This window comes from Podarcis melisellensis (assembly GCF_964234715.1).
Source record: "Podarcis melisellensis genome assembly, chromosome: 1".
Taxonomy (NCBI): Eukaryota; Metazoa; Chordata; class Lepidosauria; order Squamata; family Lacertidae; genus Podarcis; species Podarcis melisellensis.
Window position 1 is genome coordinate 32,551,012 of NC_138528.1, and position 18,142 is coordinate 32,569,153.

At 42.8% G+C, this 18,142-nt stretch overlaps 1 protein-coding gene and 2 long non-coding RNA genes across 13 annotated transcripts in view; 2 read left to right on the forward strand and 1 right to left on the reverse strand.

The window, feature by feature from the left end:
* Window positions 1–18,142, forward strand: part of SLC25A21 (solute carrier family 25 member 21) — a 276,895-nt gene that overhangs the window by 198,467 nt on the left and 60,286 nt on the right. The window lies entirely within an intron of this gene.
* The window catches only part of LOC309372832, a 485,159-nt gene that overhangs the window by 5,251 nt on the left and 461,766 nt on the right, over window positions 1–18,142 (reverse strand). For 2 of the 6 annotated variants that reach the window (XR_014169703.1, XR_014169705.1), the window contains exon 1: window positions 562–669. The exons of 1 other annotated variant lie outside the window; for it this stretch is intronic. This is a non-coding gene — a long non-coding RNA (uncharacterized lncRNA). Of the gene's footprint in view, window positions 1–561; window positions 718–18,142 lie in introns of those variants that run through there. 3 more of the 6 variants (XR_014169701.1, XR_014169702.1, XR_014169704.1) reach the window with 3 other exon arrangements.
* LOC309373340 lies at window positions 611–16,309 on the forward strand. The gene is made up of 2 exons (XR_014169981.1): window positions 611–714; window positions 16,002–16,309. It is a non-coding gene; the product is annotated as an uncharacterized lncRNA (long non-coding RNA).

Sequence of the window (18,142 nt, forward strand, 5' to 3'; positions counted from 1 at the left end):
ACAAGTTGTGTTGAAATAGCGTAAAAGGAACCATTAAACATAGGGTTTGTCTCTTTGAGAGGTTCCTAATTAATGGGATCATAGAACTGAAAATTACCCAGGAGGATGACAGAGCTCAGAAGCCCAGCAGAGAAGGTTCATAGTTGTGCTACCTTCAACCACAGGCAGATCAATTAAACGCCCTCTGTTGGAATATCTGAATTTGCGCTGCGTATAGCAAGGTTTAAGGGATGTGGGTGGAGCCCAGGACTTGCTGATCAGAAAGTCGGCCGTTCGAATCCCCATGACGGGGTGAGCTCCCATTGCTCGGTCCCTGCTCCTGCCAACCTAGCAGTTCGAAACCACGTCAAAGGGCAAGTAGATAAATAGGTACCGCTCTGGCGGGAAGGTAAACGGTGTTTCTGCGCACTGCTCTGGTTTGCCAGAAGTGGCTTAGTCCTGCTGGCTACATGACCCGGAAGCTGTACGCCGGCTCCCTTGGCCAATAAAGTGAGATGAGTGCTGCAGCCGCAGAGTCAGTCACGACTTGACCTAATGGTCAGGGGTCCCTTTGCCTTTTACCTTATAGCAAGGTTTGGATACCCATTCCTTGTGTTCGGATAAGTGATTTTTTGCCTAGTGAGCATTTGTAAAGTAGACCTACAAAGAAGGAAGCTTCCTCAGGGTGCAATTCCTGCCAAGCAGCTGGTTCAGAAGGATCATCAGTGCATGCAGGTATGTCGAGATGTGGCCACAGGAAATGATCCCCAATTTCTTGGTCTGGCCATATGAGTAGATAGTGCAGGAATTAATATTCTTGCTTTCCTGTATTTTATATTTGAGGTCTATGATTGCTTTGGAGAAGGAAGCCATCTTAATGGCTCAGAATCACTGATTATGGAGTTAAGCATGAAGATAGCCCTTTCCTGAAGAGAGTGGAAACAACCATTAATCATTTACATATGTTCATTATGCACATTTGTTTTTAAACCATATTGGACCGGAAAGGATTAAAGAAAGACACTAACAACCGCAAGATTGGACTGGAAGTTTGAGTCCCTTTCTATAAAATCAGCCATAAGATTATATGGTCAAGCTCTTCTTGGCAGTACTTAGTTAACAGTTAAAAACCAATATCAGGGGATATATATAGGATTTGGAAGGCCAGCTGGGGCCCCTATGCTCTGGGCTGATATTATTATTATTATTATTATTATTATTATTATTATTATTATTATTATTATTTGTAAATAACCATTAAGCCATATGTTATCTTGGCCTGATTTTGTTGCCCTGTTGCAGCAATTGTAGAAATTGCCAGCTTCAGCAATCAAGCAAACTTAATAGGCTATGGCTCTGAGCCGCAGGATTTTCTTTTTGTGTAGCAAATGGTCTTTCTGCCATGTTCGTAATTGAAAGGTATGTTGAAATATGTGGTCATCAAGCCTTGATCAGATGCCAGGAACATGCAGCTGCAGTTTTTTCTCCTCCTCTAGCTGATAAATACCATGTTGACAGTACTTCCCATCTGACCTGTCTCATAAAAATGAAGCCGTGTGCATAAATAAAATATAAACTATCATTATTTGCAGCCCTTTGAGATTTCAGAACTCATTTGGCTTTTTTCCTTTTTCTTGCTTTCATGTTTGTTGTGTTTTTTTAAAGAAAAAGACCAGATTTATTTTATGCTTTTTTGATTTCCACATCGCCCTATTTCAAAGGCTCTAATTCTAGTGAGCCTGTGGCATTTTGAAATCATAGAATCACAGAATTGTGAAGTTGGAAGGGACCCCGAGGGTCATCTAGTTCAACCCCCACAATGCAGAAATCTTTTGCCCAATGTGGGGCTCAAACTTATGACCCTGAGATTAAGAGGCTCGTGCTCTACTAACTGAGCTATATTTTCTAGGACAACACTCCTTGTCTCCTTCCCATCCCATGCTCTCCTCTGCTGTGGCCAAAAATATCATTAGGATGGGACTGCAAGAAGATCAAACCTATCCATTCTGAAGGAAATCAGAGTGCTCACTGGAAGAACAGATCGTGAAGCCGAGACTCCAATACTTTGGCCACCTCATGAGAAGAGAAGACTCCCTGGAAAAGACCCTGATGTTGGGAAAGAAGGGGACGACAGAGGGTGAGATGGTTGGATAGTGTTCTTGAAGCTACCAGCATGAGTTTGACCAAACTGCGGGGTGCAGTGGAAGACAGGAGTGCCTGGCGTGCTCTGGTCCATGGGGTCACGAAGAGTCAGACACGACTAAAGGACTAAACAATAACAAATAGCACATCACATTTGGTCAAATGCAGCATGTGTTCCTAGAGCTAACAAAATATAATGGGGGGGGGGGAGTTCTGTGGCATGCGCCTTCTCTCTTGCTCTCTTAATGTTAATCATTTCATTTGCCTAATTTCATTAACTTTTGTTTCCAAAATAATTGTAAATGCTGCCAGATTTTTTAAATTAGCAATCGTTTTCCTTCCTTTAGCCAAGAAACAGCTAAAAACCTATTCGCAGAGTAATTGAAGCCCACAGATCTTTAGAGGAAATATACTATTATTTTCACAATTTCTTTGGAGGGGGGAGGGAGAACCACCTGTGTCTGTTCAGAAACTGAAGGTTAATAAGCGGGATTAAGAAATTTGGGGGCGCATATCTGACCCATAAGTCATGTTTTACCATGCCAACAGTCTCATGCACAGCTGGACAATTCAAGCAGAGCATACACATGCATGCATACAGAACCTCCTGCAGTAACACCCACCACATTCTTTCCTGGATGAGAAAACACTACAATGCGCACATTGGGGGATGTATCCTTAAACTTATCTCCAAAGAAAAGGGAGCAGCACGTTGCTGAGAAAAATGTAAATTTGAGTGCATGCACATTCAATTTATGCTGACAACATACTGTGTGTGTTTTTTGTCTTTGGTATCTCTGTGCTGGAATCAAAAAGGTATTGTCACTTTTAAAGTTTTCCGAAACAAGGTTACATCTGACATCAGCATTTTTCTTCTAGGAGAGTATGTTAGATTTCACATGGCTGGAAAGAGAGAGAGAAAACACATACTTTCCGATGGTCAGGACAGGCAGTTGGAACCATCCATGGGACTGTCAACACTCTGGAGCAGCAATTGTTGGTGGAGCCTAGCTAGGGCTTCTCTCACCTTGCTTCTCCCATGATCTATTCACACAAAAATCCCATTCCTACCTATTGGAAGAAGCAGGACTTTTGTTCAGCATCTATTGAGAGAGGGGACAAAGGGTTTAGGAGGAAGAGTGGAATGGTAGAAGTAATGGCTACCCCACCTTTCAGCAAAGGTCCATATAGTTAAAGCTATGGTTTTCCCAGTAGTGATGTATGGAAGTGAGAACTGGACCAATAAGAAGGCTGATCACCGAAGAATTGATGCTTTTGAATTATGGTGCTACAGGAGACTCTTCAGAGTCCCATGGACTGCAAGAAGATCAAACCTATCCATTCTGAAGGAAATCAGCCCTGAGTGCTCACTGGAAGGACAGATCCTGAAGCCGAGACTCCAATACTTTGGCCACCTCATGAGAAGAGAAGACTCCCTGGAAAAGACCCTGATGCTGGGAAAGATGGAGGGCACAAGGAGAAGAGGGACGACAGAGGACGAGATGGTTGGACAGTGTTCTCGAAGCTACCAACATGAGTTTGACCAAACTTCGGGAGGCAGTGGAAGACAGGAGTGCCTGGCGTGCTCTGGTCCATGGGGTCACGAAGAGTCGGACACAACTAAACGACTAAACAACAACAACAAAGGGTGTATCGATGCTCTACAGAAGTGCTTCTGGACGATCTGTTTATTGAGTATTCAACCTGATCTGTTTGCAGAGAGATTAGACAGTTTTAATTAGCATTCATCCTGGTAGGATTGTGAAGAGGTTAGATGATGTTGCATCAAAGCAAGTGCTATCTCACACTTTCCAGTGCATTTTCACAACGCTTGCCATAATCACGAAATGTCCATTTCTGGGGAGGGAAGTGATGTGTTGTTGAAGACCTCCCAACCAACTATAATAATTGCACAATCTGAGTTGGCAAGTGTGTGATTGAATGCCATCCAAAAATAACCACAGTCTGAAAGCACCTCTGATTGTGGTCTGGCAATCCTATGCACTCTCCTGCCACCAGTTTAGCTTTGCAGAAAATTATACCCCATCCCAATAGTTCTTTCAGCTCCCCCAAATTTCCAAGGCAGTAAGAGATTAGGTGTAAGAGCTGCAGATTATTAAATACTTCATTTTGCATTCATGATGTTGCCCCTGGGTTTTCCTTTGTCTGCCCCTCATCCCTAATCACAAAAATTGTGATAGGGTCACAATTTTTGTAATTAGGTCAGAGGAGTTTTAAAGAGTTCTGAAGGGTTTGCATTGGGGGTGGGGGGTGGAAATGCTTGGGTTTTGTATGTGGAAGTTGTGTGTGCACCCCTTTGGATCCTGGATAAGAATGACTGGAGGTTTGTATCCAGTGCTACCCATAGTGAATAGAATGGCCTTCCACTTGCAAAACATGATTTAGCCTTCCTTTCTTCCCCCACACCCACACACTCTTAAAATCTGATCTGGAGGGCTGGAGGCTTGTGGAAGAGCAAACAGAAGTTCATCATGCAATATCGGATTGCGCTCATGGCTTTTATTTTTAAACCATTTGATGTTCTATTGCAGGTGTAGGGAACCATTCATCCTCTATATGTGTCAGACTTCAGGGAATTGGCTTCCTCCCCCATTTGGCAGTAGATAAGCAGAACAAGGGAAAAGGAGAATTCTTACCAGTTAGAAACTTTAATGTTCACAGCGAGAGAACAAAGAATCCATTTCCTAGGAATAATGGTGCTCCTAATTAAGGGTTCCATCCAATTCCTCCCTAGTCACCCAGATCAATACCGAGTCTTGTGACCTGAGCGCGTAACCACTGTGCTTTCTGTGCTGCCACCTTATCAGCTCTTCTTGACCTTGGGCTGAGCGGATGAATGCTTTCCAGAGACAGTGAATCTGTTAACTCTCTCTCTCCTAGTGCTTCTTCTCCTAGCTGTTCCCCATCCAGTATTTCCCAGCTTCTGCCTTCTGAACTATGTCCCTCTGCAAACCACTGTTTGAAATCTACAGTATACTATCCTCCTGCTCCTAGGAAGTTTCAGGATCCGGATCAGGAGCAGGGGGAGGGGGAGGCTCACTGGCGGAGAAAGAGGGGTGCTGGGGCAGCATACCAGCCCTGGTGGCATGATGCCAGCAGGGTGCCATCATGGCTCCCCCCCCCACGCACGCTGGGCGCCACACCCCCTCAGGCAGGGCGCCATGGCCCCAGGACATGTGCCACACCCCTGTGGGTGGTGTGCCATGCCCCTCAGGACTTGCGCCAGCCATGCCCCCGCCTGCTTTCCATCCCACCCCCCGCCAGAGCATGAAGCTCCACCACTGGGGAGGCTCCAACCATTCTTCCTCAGTGCAGCCTTCCTCAGCACGGTCTCTGACAACATGTAGCTGAACTACAAATTCCATCACCCCTTGCTGTTGACCATGCTTTCTAGGGCTGGTGAGAGATATAGCTCACCAAAGGGCAAAGATTCCCTATTCCTGTTCTGCTGTACAGTGGTACCTCTGGATTCGAACGGGATCCGTTCCAGAGCCCCGTTCTCACCCTGAAGCGAACGTAAGACACAACTGCACATCTGTGCGTGGGTGGGTTGCGTTTCGCCGCTTCCTCACATGCACGTGACGTCATTTTGAGCGTCTGTGTATGCGCGAGTGGCGAAACCCGGAAGTAACGCACTTCGTTACTTCCGGGTTGCCATGGAGTGCAACCCGAAAATATTTAAGCTGAAGCGTATTCATCCCGAGGTATGACTGTATTATTGTTACCTGCCTGGTTTATCTATGATAGAAAGGAATGACAGAAATGCTAGTAATAAATAAAGTTTTTAGAAGATTCCATAACTGAAATATTAAATAAGCATGGAGAACTTAGGTGACACATTTCCCAGTGTCTTCTAAGGATCTTTCCATCCTCAGCATATGCTGGGCAGTACAAAGACACAATCTCTGAGGAGCTGTCTAGGTAGAAATAAATTGTCCCAATAGGGAATTAAAATCTTCAAAGTAGGAGTCATCCATTGAACTTTGTTCATGTATTACAAGCAAACGGGAGCCACAAAACATAAAATTTAATTGAGACTTGCTAGAGTCAGGCTCCGTCTAACAGAGTATTAAAGGTCACATTAGCTTTCCGTTAAGGAGAAGCAGATCAGATCCTTTGTGAAATTCCTCTGGAACTTTCCACTCTTTGCCTGTGATATAATATCCGTCCTTATCTGCTAGGGTGAGCTTTTTGTTGGGTTGTCTCAAATAAGACTTTTGCAACTGAATCTCTCTGTGCTAGCAGGGTTTAATTTAAGAGTTGGTGTACATTTTGACAGTCCTTTTGACAGCAGAGCTTGAGTCACCGGAGTATATCTGTTTATTGAGGACCGACAGGTTTATGGCCAACATAAACATAATCTGATGTTTATTGTGGTAAAAGCTTGAAACTGAGGATAAATTTGACTGAAGAAAATCCTTTTAGCATGTTCAGATGCTATAAATAATAATCTGAATCATAGATGTACTTATAACTGCAAACTTCAATGCCTTCTTTTGTTAATGATTTAGAAATTGAACAGTTAAGAATGAATAAACTGGGCTGCAGAAGAATGCATATGTGTATTAGTCTGTTTTCTCCATACTTAACATTTTACATAACAGTGGCAAACCAGTTAATTATCAAAATTTTAATGAACTAGTTTTGCTAATAAATGTTGCACTAAGTTTTTCTGAAGAATTATAGCAGTTCTAAAGGTTAAGAACAGCAGAACAATTTTCAGCTATGGAAGCCTGTTCACTGCTTATAGCCCAGCCCAACTCTGGAAAAAACTGGTTCTTGAAGTTTGGGAAGCTATGCAAAGTTATCATGAAGAAGCCTTCCAGTTTTGCAAAGTTTCTTGTGTGTTTTTAATCACTTGAGCTAGATGTGGTGTAGCAGTTTAGAACGCTGGACTAGGACAAGAAAGAGTTGAGCTCAAAAATTGCCCCTCAGCCCATGAGGTCCCAGCTGATGGACCTGCTGCGAGCTTTTTCCTTAATGGATTGTATTGTATCCAGTAGTGTCCTTTCACTCATGGAAGTCTCTGGGCTCCAGCAGAGAGCATATTTCCACTGTGTCCTGCTGCCCCCGTTATGCCACCTATTGTACTGTTCTAAAACGTCTCTCAACCTGCTGGAGTAGAAGTGGGGTTTTAGAGAATAGGGAGAAGCATCAAAAATAGCCTGTCCTCCTCTCATTTAAGGAACCTTCTGCTGGATTTGAAAAGCTTCTGTGAGCAGAGGGCACAACTGGATACATGCAACCCATGGTCTGTTTTCACCTATTGTGCAAGAAACCATGTAATGCTTCCTTTCCAGAGAGCATACAAAGATAAGAGAATCCATGCTGGATCAGATCAAAGGTCCACCTCCTCCATCTTTCTCTCTCCATTAGGGGCTAACCATATGCCTCCAGGAAGCTTATGAACAGGATGTAACATCAAGAGCCTTCCACTGTTCTTCATCTGTCCACCTGCTATTCATGGCTTGGTGCCTCTGAACATGGAGGGCCATGCAGATGGACGTCTGAGCTTCTCTTTCTGATGGCATCCTTCCCATGCTGCCTAACACATTCTCCCCAAAATATGGGAGTTTGGGACACTATGTGAGGAGCTACAACTTGGAAAAATAAAATAGTATCCCATACCTTTGCATGAGACCCAATGGGTTTATCAGATCATAGCCATTAATTTCCATTCAATCTTGAGCTTACAGAAAGGGAAGAGGGCATGCCTGTTGAACTCTGGGTCCACTAAAACTGTAAAACTTGAATGCAGCCTTTCCAACCTGGTGCCGTCCAAATGTTCATAAGATTACAGTTCCCATCACCTTTGTCCATTGGCCATACAAGCAACATTTCAAGGTTGGGGAAAGCTTCTGTCGTGCATAATAAAAAGCAAAATCACTATAACCAAATGAACCCAGTGACAAGAAAAACCCAGTTAAAGTAGCAGACTCACTAAAAGCAGTGGCAGCAGTATTCAATTAGCAAATGCTTTAAAAGTCTCTGAAAGAAAAACAACTTCACCTGGTGCCTGTAGACTATTAATGATGTAGTGAGATAGTCCTTCTTAGAAAAGGAGCTCCACCTTAGCATAACACAAAAAATTATAATCCGATACCCTGCTTTTCCAAGGCTGGTTTGGTGTACATAGATGTGCCTTCTGAAAATACCTGCAGTAGAAGCACAGAACTGGAAAATCCTACACTCCTCAAATTGGGTAGCCCTTGCATGACATAATTGCTTCTCAGTCGGTGACATTAGCTCTGAAATGGACTTACACAAGAATACGAATGTGCCAGGTTGGTGTTATTTCAGAGAAGCCAATTTATATATGCACATGGTTTGCTTGTTTTCTCCATCTGCTCCCTAATACGGACCACCCTTGGGCATGATGTAAATGAGTGTGTTGTGTGAACCAGCAGTACGCAATCACTGCATGGATGCACTGATCTGCACTTATTGCAGCCACTGCTGTACTTTTTGGAGCCAACCTGATTTTTGAAATTGCAGCAGAGTGCATCCATGCCGCAGTGATTTACACGTCACATTTTTCTACGTTGGGTCGCACCTACAAATATTGGGAAGAATGGTGGGTGGGAAATGTCTGGCCTGCATGTGTGAACCACTTTTATTTGTTTTCCTTAGCTAAATTAAACAATGATCCAATGGTGGGAGGGGGAGGGGAGGCGTTCCTTCCTACATATGTTCCTAATTTGGTTCATCTTCTCTCTCTCTCCATACACACTCTTTTCCCCCTCCAGATTGCCTTTAGCCTGCCGTGGACAGACTCTTACATTACAAAGTACACAAATTACCCACCTTGTTTTAGCTTGGTATCTTCCTCTTTTGAAAAGCTACCTAATCTCCAATATGTTTCCTTTTCTCGGCTAAACGGTTGTAACCAAAGGATGCTGCACTTATGTTTATTTTATTTATTATTTTATTAAAACATTTATATTGCACTTTTATGTAGGAGACACTCAAGACAGCAAGCCCTACAAACTTGGTGGGGAACAGCCAGTTTTAATATATAGTGTATATAAAAAGAAAGAGCCATAAGGGGTGGGTGGGAATTAAACACCCAATTTGCTATCTCCAGGAGCAGTAAATAAAATCAATCAGGCCAGACGCAGACTTAATATGTCACATTCTGGCTGCTTAATGAAAGGTGAGCAGCATGGTAGCCATATCTGGGTCTCCCTGGGGAGAGCATTCCACAGTCTAGACATCACAGTTGCAAAGGGCTATCAGGTAGCAGGCCTGGAGATGGGAAACCCCCTAATACCCAGGTTCAAGTCTCTACTCAGCCATTAAGTTCCCTTGGTGGTCTTTGGTTAAAATCATTTTATTTTAGCCTAATGTATAGTTAGGAGCACAGTAAATTGACCTATACTGAGTCAGACCACTGGTCCATCTAGCTCAGTGTTTTACTTGTTCCAGGGATGGGGAGCCTGTTGTCCTCCAGATGTTGTTGGACTACAACTTGAAAGCGAAGACAGGCTCTGGCGAATTGAGTAGACAAGGCCATTAGTGGGTCCAACAGTCAAGAAAGCAGTTTCTGCTCATGCTGTAGAGAGAAGTGAGGAGCAGATGGGGTTCGGCAACCTGGGAAGGTGGCCCATCTAGAAGAAGGAGGTTTCTAAACCTCCACTGTCTTGAAGGATATATTAAGAAGAAGTAAATGCTAAGGAATAAACCCTACACAAATCTTGAGTGGAGTCCCTAAGATGGTTGAATGCTACCTTGTATGCTTCCTTCCAGCAACTCCGGCAGCCGAGCTGGTGCCAGACATATTGCTCTGGACCACATTAGCGAGGTTGAGAGAGGGGTCTTGTCGTCGGGGCAGCCCAGGACTTCCACACGCACTGCCCAGGATTATGCCCTGGGGGGTGTCACTTGGGTGCTGCTAAAGCAGCAGCTTGACTTCACCCCTGAAGAAACACCCCATTGTCTTCTGAGACAGACAATGGCCAGCAACAATTGGCCATGCCTGCTAGTGCTGGAGGGAGCTGGAGTCCAATATAGGCTGCATATCTCGGCTCTACGCTGGCTGTTAGTCACTCTCTGGGGTTTCAGATGATGCTCTTGGACTGGTCCAAGGGCTCCAGCTGGAGCAAAACACTGCAGCTAGGCTGTTGGAGACAGAACATTACCAGTGGATGCTCAAAAATTGACACTGGCTGCTCATATGCTACCAGCCCAGATTCAGGTTTCTTGTATTAATTTACAGGGCCCATAACAGTTTGGGTCCATGATACCTCAAAGATTGCCCTATACCTGCCCAATCACTGAGATGGTGGGGGAAGTCCCTGTTAGTGGTTCCCCATGGTGCATATGCATACCTCGTATCCAAAAGGAGCCATAGATTTAGTATTATGTGTCCAATACAGTGCCAGATTTACATATAAGCTAAACAAGCTATAGCTTAGGGCCCCACTCTCTTGGGGACCCCCACAAAATTTAAAGGGGGAAAAACCACTGGATGTACATTTCCAAAATATAAGATAAAAAACAAATAAAATTAAACCTACATACAGCAACAGTGGCAAATGGTTTTAGATACCTATTAGGTCCATAAATTACCATGTAGCATATATTCAACACAAAAAACAGCGACAATTTGTTGTTGACAAAGGACAGCTGGTCATATAAAGGGCTCCATTGCCTTCAGCAGCTTAGGGCCTCATCAAACCTAAATCTAGCCCTGGTCCAATATTATGGAACTCCCTGCCAGTTAAGGTCAGAGTTCTCTCTGCTGACCTTCCAGGGCCCACTGAAGCCTTTAAAAAAAAATCTAGCTGGCATTTTAATGGAAGTTTGATTTTATCCTTTTAACTGATTTTTTTGTATTGTATCTTTGTATACCACTTAAGAGACTCTTGTATATAAATTGTTTAAATAAGTAAGATAATACGCGGGACGCGTGTAAATATTTTGTCTTGGGGTTCAGGCAGGGCTCTCCAAAAAATCACAAACCCAAATCTTAGCAAGCAAGATGATGCTTTTGACATGTCAGTGTTCCCTAGGGATGAGCAAATCCGTGTCTCCTAGCCCATAATTCCACTTTGACAACTTCTTGCCCCTGATTCCATTGCAGTTCTGCATTAATCTGCGACTTGTAAAAATCATTTCAATATTGGTATATAAATACGTACTTATGAATGTATATAAATGTGCACTTTCTCTCAAATACTACGTAGCTACTTTTAAAGTGACAAGAACCACATCGCTATTTGGAAAAGTGCGAAATCTGATGGATAACTAAGCTCTGAGCCTCACGTTAATCTGCAAAGATCAAATAACCTCAAGCATCCGTGGTTTTTTTTCCTCCTTATGCCTCTGGATCAATTTGTAGGGTCTCCATTCCAAGTAAAAAAGAGAGACTTCCAGACATGCTTGAGCTACTGGGTATCTTAACAAAACACAGGTGACTACAGTATTGCCTCCTGCCAACCTAGCAGTTCGAAAGCACGTCAAAGTGCAAGTAGATAAATAGGTACCACTCTGGCGGGAAGGTAAACGGCATTTCCGTGCGCTGCTCTGGTTCGCCAGAAGCGGCTTAGTCCTGCTGGCCACATGACCCGGAAGCTGTACGCCGGCTCCCTTGGCCAATAAAGCGAGATTAGCGCCGCAACCCCAGAGTCGGTCACGACTGGACCTAATGGTCAGGGGTCCCTTTACCTTTATAGTATTGCCACACAGCCCAGTTTCATTTGAATTATGGTGGTAGACCAGGCACAGGCAAACTCGACCCTCCAGATGTTTTGGGACTATAACTCCCATCATCCCTGACCACTGGTCCTGTTAGCTAGGGATGATGGGAGTTGTAGTCCCAAAACATCTGGAGGGCTGAGTTTGCCTATGCCTGTATTAGACTCACGGCCTGCCATGTGGTATCAGTCAGGAGGGGAGAGCAGTTGATAGTTTGCCTCTTGGCCCCATCATTGCACTTATAAATGGAGCTTGGAGGAAAATGGGGGGACTTGCAAACTCTGCGATCATTCGGCACTATGACTTCTAGGCAGATGATCCACTGAGAACTTCTCCTGATTAAGGCCCACCGAAATGGTTGGGAGTGTTGCAACAGTGTCACCATTTATGGGTTTTCTCTATTTTCTGGATTTGCCTTTTTGTACATTTCTAGTTGTACAAACTGTTTTCGCAGACGTTACATTTTCATTTTGAATGGGGAAAATATGTATGTCTTCTGCCTCTTAGGGTTGTGAACAAAGAAAGCATCTCAAATGGAAGCCAAAGCATTTCTAACTTGTGTGATCTGCAAACAGCTCAAATAATAGCTCTCAGAGGGTGCAGTGCCCAGTCGCATTTCTAGGAAGTGATAACTCTGACACCTAACAATGATGTAACTGATGAAACTGTTAACTAGTTTGGCAGAAAATTCACCCGTATAAACTGGTTCAGTGTGTACCAAATTTCATTCAAACAAAAAAAACACATAATACAATGCAGAATTCATTTCAAACGCGGTAGTGGTGTTGCTTTTAAAAATGAGCAACAATGTATTTTTCTGTAATTTGTGGTTTTGATTGCTGTTAATAATTAACTTCTCCCATAAAAGAAAACTTCCATTGTGTCAAGAAAGAAAAAAAAACCCCAACACTGAACACAGTACGTGTCTCATAAATCACTTTTATGTCTTTAAAACAGCTGACTTTACATTTTTATTACATTATTTGAAAAAGTATCATTTCATCTGGAAAGAATCAGTGTAAAATGTGATTGTCAACACAGCTCAACCAGTTTTCTGAAGAAAATGGTTGCTTGTGAATCAGGACTATAATTATGACAGGATTTTCTTCACAGACATTAGTTACAAGAACCAGGAGATTTAGATGGGGATGTGCACAGGAAATACCTGGCAGACAATGCAAAATGTTCTCTGAATGCAAAGCTTAGCTGTTTCTTTTAGGTTATGGAAAGCAAATATGTAATGATGAGGAACAACCTAAGCATTTGAAGGTGAACTGACTTCTCCTGAAGTTGTGAAAGGACGTTTGGCAATGTTTTATGTAGTTCAAATAATACCACATGTATGTGCGTGTAAAGTTATGTTTAACAGAATTAGTTCTGTTTGCAGGGGGGAAACCCTATTTTGTATCAGGTTTAATCAGTATTTTTTTTAGATTTTTAAAACTAAAGCCTTTTCTTTTTCTTCTTCTTTGCTTGCAGTAATGCCATTACATCACCATCCTAGATTTCCATTTCTATTTGTTATTTTTACAGTGCTGTCAACATTCAGAGTGCTTTTCCAGAACATAGTTGCTGTGAGCTTACAATGTCAAGTTGGGGCTGATTCAGGCAGCCCAGAAGTCAGTTGTGAATGCAGCAAATTCAGCATGGGACACCTCACAACGTGTTTGATGCTAGGTGCACTGTTGTCCAGTACGACAACATTGCCGGTGTCACTGGAGTGAAGGGAAGGAAAATGGTGCCATCATCCTCTGAAGTGGCCGCTGCAGTTTGTAGGGCTCTCCCTGATTTATGTGACCATGTCCTGGAGTGTGCAGTGACAACGCTAATCCATATTAATGATTCTGGAAACTGAACCAGATGGCAACATTTACTTTGGCCTAATTAATCCAGAATAAATTACTTGAAAGCTCCCCTTAACATAGTGGAGCATATGCATGACTAGATTACAACATCAAGTTTCAAGCAAAAAGAAGAGAAAGGAACAAGGCGTGGTGGAGAAGCCTTTGGAAAAAACGTGATTCTGCAGAAAGACTTGGAAAAGAAGGGAGATACCATAAATACATATTATTCAGTTTTTTAATACTACAAAGTAGTATTACTGAACACTATTATTTATTTATTTCAGTTACAAATTGCTTCCCACAAGGCATCTCAAGGTGTTTTACAATACACACACACACATACACACTTAAAAACACTTGTGTATAAAAACAATTAAAAACAGCAACTATAAATAATAAAAACAGTTTGAAACTACACCACATAAAATGAAATCCATTCAGATCCAGGGGAGGTACCAACCCAGGAAAAAAAGAAGTTATGTTGAAATCTATAAGGAAGGACAATTATACACCTAGCTCGAGGAAAGAAGCGTTGAATTCAGTGGTGCGTCTAAGACAGGGGTCAGCAAACTTTTTCAGCCATGGGCCGGTCCATTGTCCCTCAGACCATGTAGGGGTCCAGACTATATTTTGGAGGGGGGAAATGAACGAATTCCTATGCCCCACAAATAACCCAGAGATGCATTTTAAATAAAAGGACACATTCTACTCATGTAAAAACACGCTGATTCCCAGACCGTCCATGGGCTGGATTGAGAAGGTGGGCCTTAGGTTGCCTACCCCTAATCTAAGGGGTGTTGAATCCCTTCAGAAGGGGTTGGACTAGATGACCCTTAGGGTCACTTCCAACTTTGTAATTCTATCAGTTTATGAGTTGTTATTGGATCTCAGCTCAGCCAGAGTAGAGGATGATGGGAGTTGTAGTATAACAACATCTAAAGGGCCACAGGTTCGTTTTCATTGTTCCAAGTAAACATGCATACGAATAGAAAATCCAAAATGAAAGAGTTTCTTTGGAAAGTAGCTGGTTTTTTGGCTAAGTTGTATACCACAAAAAACGGTTGTAGTCGTTCCACAACTTGAAGACTCCTTCCATTTATGGAGGAGACCAAGACCCAGCAGAGGGCAGAGAAGAGACCGTCTTCACTGATCCATCCTACAGCCCCATCTCCTGCTGGTATTGTCTTTTATGCTTTGCTGGCTTGGCTTCTCCAGAGCAGTAATCTTCAGGGGGGAAGGATGAATCAAAGAATATTCTTGCCCTCCCACACCCCTCCATTGAAGTGAATGGAACAGCACCTAACACTAGCCTGGATCCAACTCTCTATATACCGTACTTTTCCGTGTATAAGACAAGGTTTCTTTACTTGGAAATAATGTAAAAAATTGGGGGTGGTCTTATACACGGATAGTGCAGAGGGGGGACGGGCAATTGGTTGCAGCTGCGAGCAGGAGCTTGTCAGTGGCAATAGGGTGGGTGATTGGTGGCTGGGGCAAGGGCTGCCGTGGATTGGCTACCGTTGCTGTTATGTACTGAAGTTCTCACCCTGGGCCAGCAGGGGGATACTGTAGATAGTTATGCAAAAAAGGGATTGAAAGTGACGTTCAGTGATTGGATAGTTTTAGAAAATTGTTACAGTTACGTTGTACCGGAGCTCTATATAAGCAGGCTGACTGAGCCCTGCAGTTCAGTTCTGTTCTGGCCTGTGAATAAACAAGAGCTGTTTGAAGAATTGCTGTGTCGTCTGATATGTTCACCACCCACAACTTAACAGTTGCGGCAATTGGGCATGTGATTGCTGGTGGCGAGCGGCAACAGGTGCGATTGTCAGCGTATTTCAGTCATGTGAGTGATTTTTGGCATTTCACCCAAAAAGCTCAACAACTCTGGACCATCTCCCCCCATTTTCTTAAATTGGAGTCCCCAAAAATAGGGGTAGTCTTCTACACGGGGTGTGTGTGTGTGTTATACATGAGAAAATAGGGTACTCTCCCACCACTCTTTAAAATTAAACCCTGGCATTTCATGCATATAGCCCAAAAAGTGCAAATTAGTACACTAGTTAACGGAATGAGCTATGGTTTGGAAAAGGTCAGTTTTCAGTCATTTCCTCCCCTCTCCCAGTCCGAAATTCATTTCCCTCCACACAAGACCTTCAAGTTGTTTCCCCTCCCCTGGCTATGGTGGTTGCTACATCTGCTCGTCTTTCATCTTCGCTGAAATTCTCAAAATGATGTTTCTGTTTGCAATTTCCTTCACGTAAATAGTGCAGCATTTGAAGAATTCTGATATCTCATCTCTCTCTCTCTCTCTCTCAGGTGAACGAGATACTTGAAAATCGACATGGTTGATCACCAGCTAGCTATTAATCTAAATGCAGAGATAGTGACAGCCTGTTTTGAGCCAAATGTGGATCCAATTAGTCAGAAATCCTTGCCAATCATGTAGGTTTTCTCCAGAATTTTCTTTGAACAAATGAAGATGGAAAGATCTTTTTTATATATATACATTTTGTTCCATGTTGTGTTTGCACTAACGTGGTTCAGATAGAAACGATATATAGATTTCTGTGGGTGCAAAAGGACTTTGCTTGATAAAAAATAAATAAATGACAAGGAAATTGTGATTCAAAGAGTATGGTTACCGATGGTGGGTATTGTTGTGTTTGGGTCTTCTAATATACAGTATAATTTATTTCTCATAGTATTTTTCTTTTAAAAAATTAATGGCATTGTATACCTCACAGTCCAGACAAAGTTAAGCACTTTTGCACTCCCATTATTTATTTTTATTTAGTGGCTTAGGTCCAAACTATCTGAAAGACCGTACTCCCTCATACGAACCTACCCAGGTTTTGAGATCTTTGGGGGAGGCCTTTGTCTCAGTCCCATCACCCTCACAGCCCTGCATGGTGGGGATTCAAGAAGGGCCTTCTCCGTGGCTCCTCCCAGACTTTGGAACTCCCTCCCTCCTTATTGTCTTTCTGCCAGCAGATGAAGACTTGTTCCATCAGGCTTTAAGGAACTGACTGCTTGTAATGAAAGGGCTGGTGCTGTGCTGTTTTTATTGTAATTATTTGTCTGGCATAGATATAGTGTCAGGGACTTGACTTGAAGAGGAGGAGGAGGAGTGGTGGTGGAGGTCAGCCTCCGCCACCTTCTCCTATAGCTTCCAGAGAGGAGGAAGGCAGTCTCGAATTACAGCAGGGCTTTGAGGAAGATAACAGCTCAGAGACAGTCGAACAGCAGAGGTATGTGGTGTTAGGAGGAGGAGGAAGGGAGACAGAGCAGCTAGTTGACACATCACTGGACAGTGATGCACTGGGTGCAAGAACAAAGGGCACAATGACAGTTGACCATGGGCGGATATTGTGGAAGCACGTGGTTTTGTTAGAAGGGAAGGAGGGAGGAGCTCAGTGCGAGCAACTCCATCATGGGGAAATGACCGGAATTATTTGTCTTTCACTCTGATGGCTGAATAAATCATAAGTAAGAACTTTCTTGTTTCCTCCTTGCTTCTTGGTGCCATGGGGGTGGGGAGGATTCCTCAAGCCTGGCATGTAGATAGTTTAATTCTGTCAATGTTTAATATTTAGTTTTTAGTTTTATCTGTTAGCCATCTTGAATCCCTATCAGGTAGTAGTAGTAGTAGTAATAGTAATAATAATAATAATAATAATAATAATAATAATAATAATAATAATAATAATTCCACCCTTCAGGGCATGTTGTCCTCACATGGCAGCATACAAAACAGAAATGTTTAATATTTAGTTTTTAGTTTTATCTGTTAGCCATCTTGAATCCCTATCAGGTAGTGGTAGTAGTAGTAGTAATAATAGTAATTATTATTATTATTATTATTATTCCACCCTTCAGGGCATGTTGTTCTCACATGGCATCTTACAAAACAGAAAAGAATTTGGAGTGGATGTTCAAACACAATTAATTCTATAAAATAAAGTTCAAAGTTCAAACACAGTAACAATTAAAACCTCTAGCATTGGATATTAATAAAACATGGAACAGACTTTAAAATAAAATAATATTCCAAAGTTCCTTTAGAAACCATCAGCCATACATCCTTCCTTGGGGAGGAAGTTCTAAAGATATGGAGGCACCACTGAAAAGGTCCTGTCTCTGGTGACTGCCAGTCTCACAGCTTTTACTGGTGGATCTGAGAGTGGGGCCTCCAAGTCTGATCTTAGAGCTTGAGTAAGGTCATAAATCACTGTGACTTAAAAGTGCTTTATTTTGGCTGGGTCGTGCCCATCATAATCACTCCAAGAAGCTTCTGCATCGTGGGCTGGTAATACGGTCTTTGTGGGCCGCATCTGGTCCGAGGGCCGCACGTTGCTGACCCCTGATCCAATCCACGCCATCTTCTGTAATTCAAAGCTAATTTTGAGTCACTTACATAAGAAAAGCACGCAGTTCTGTCTTAACTCTACAAAGCTGTG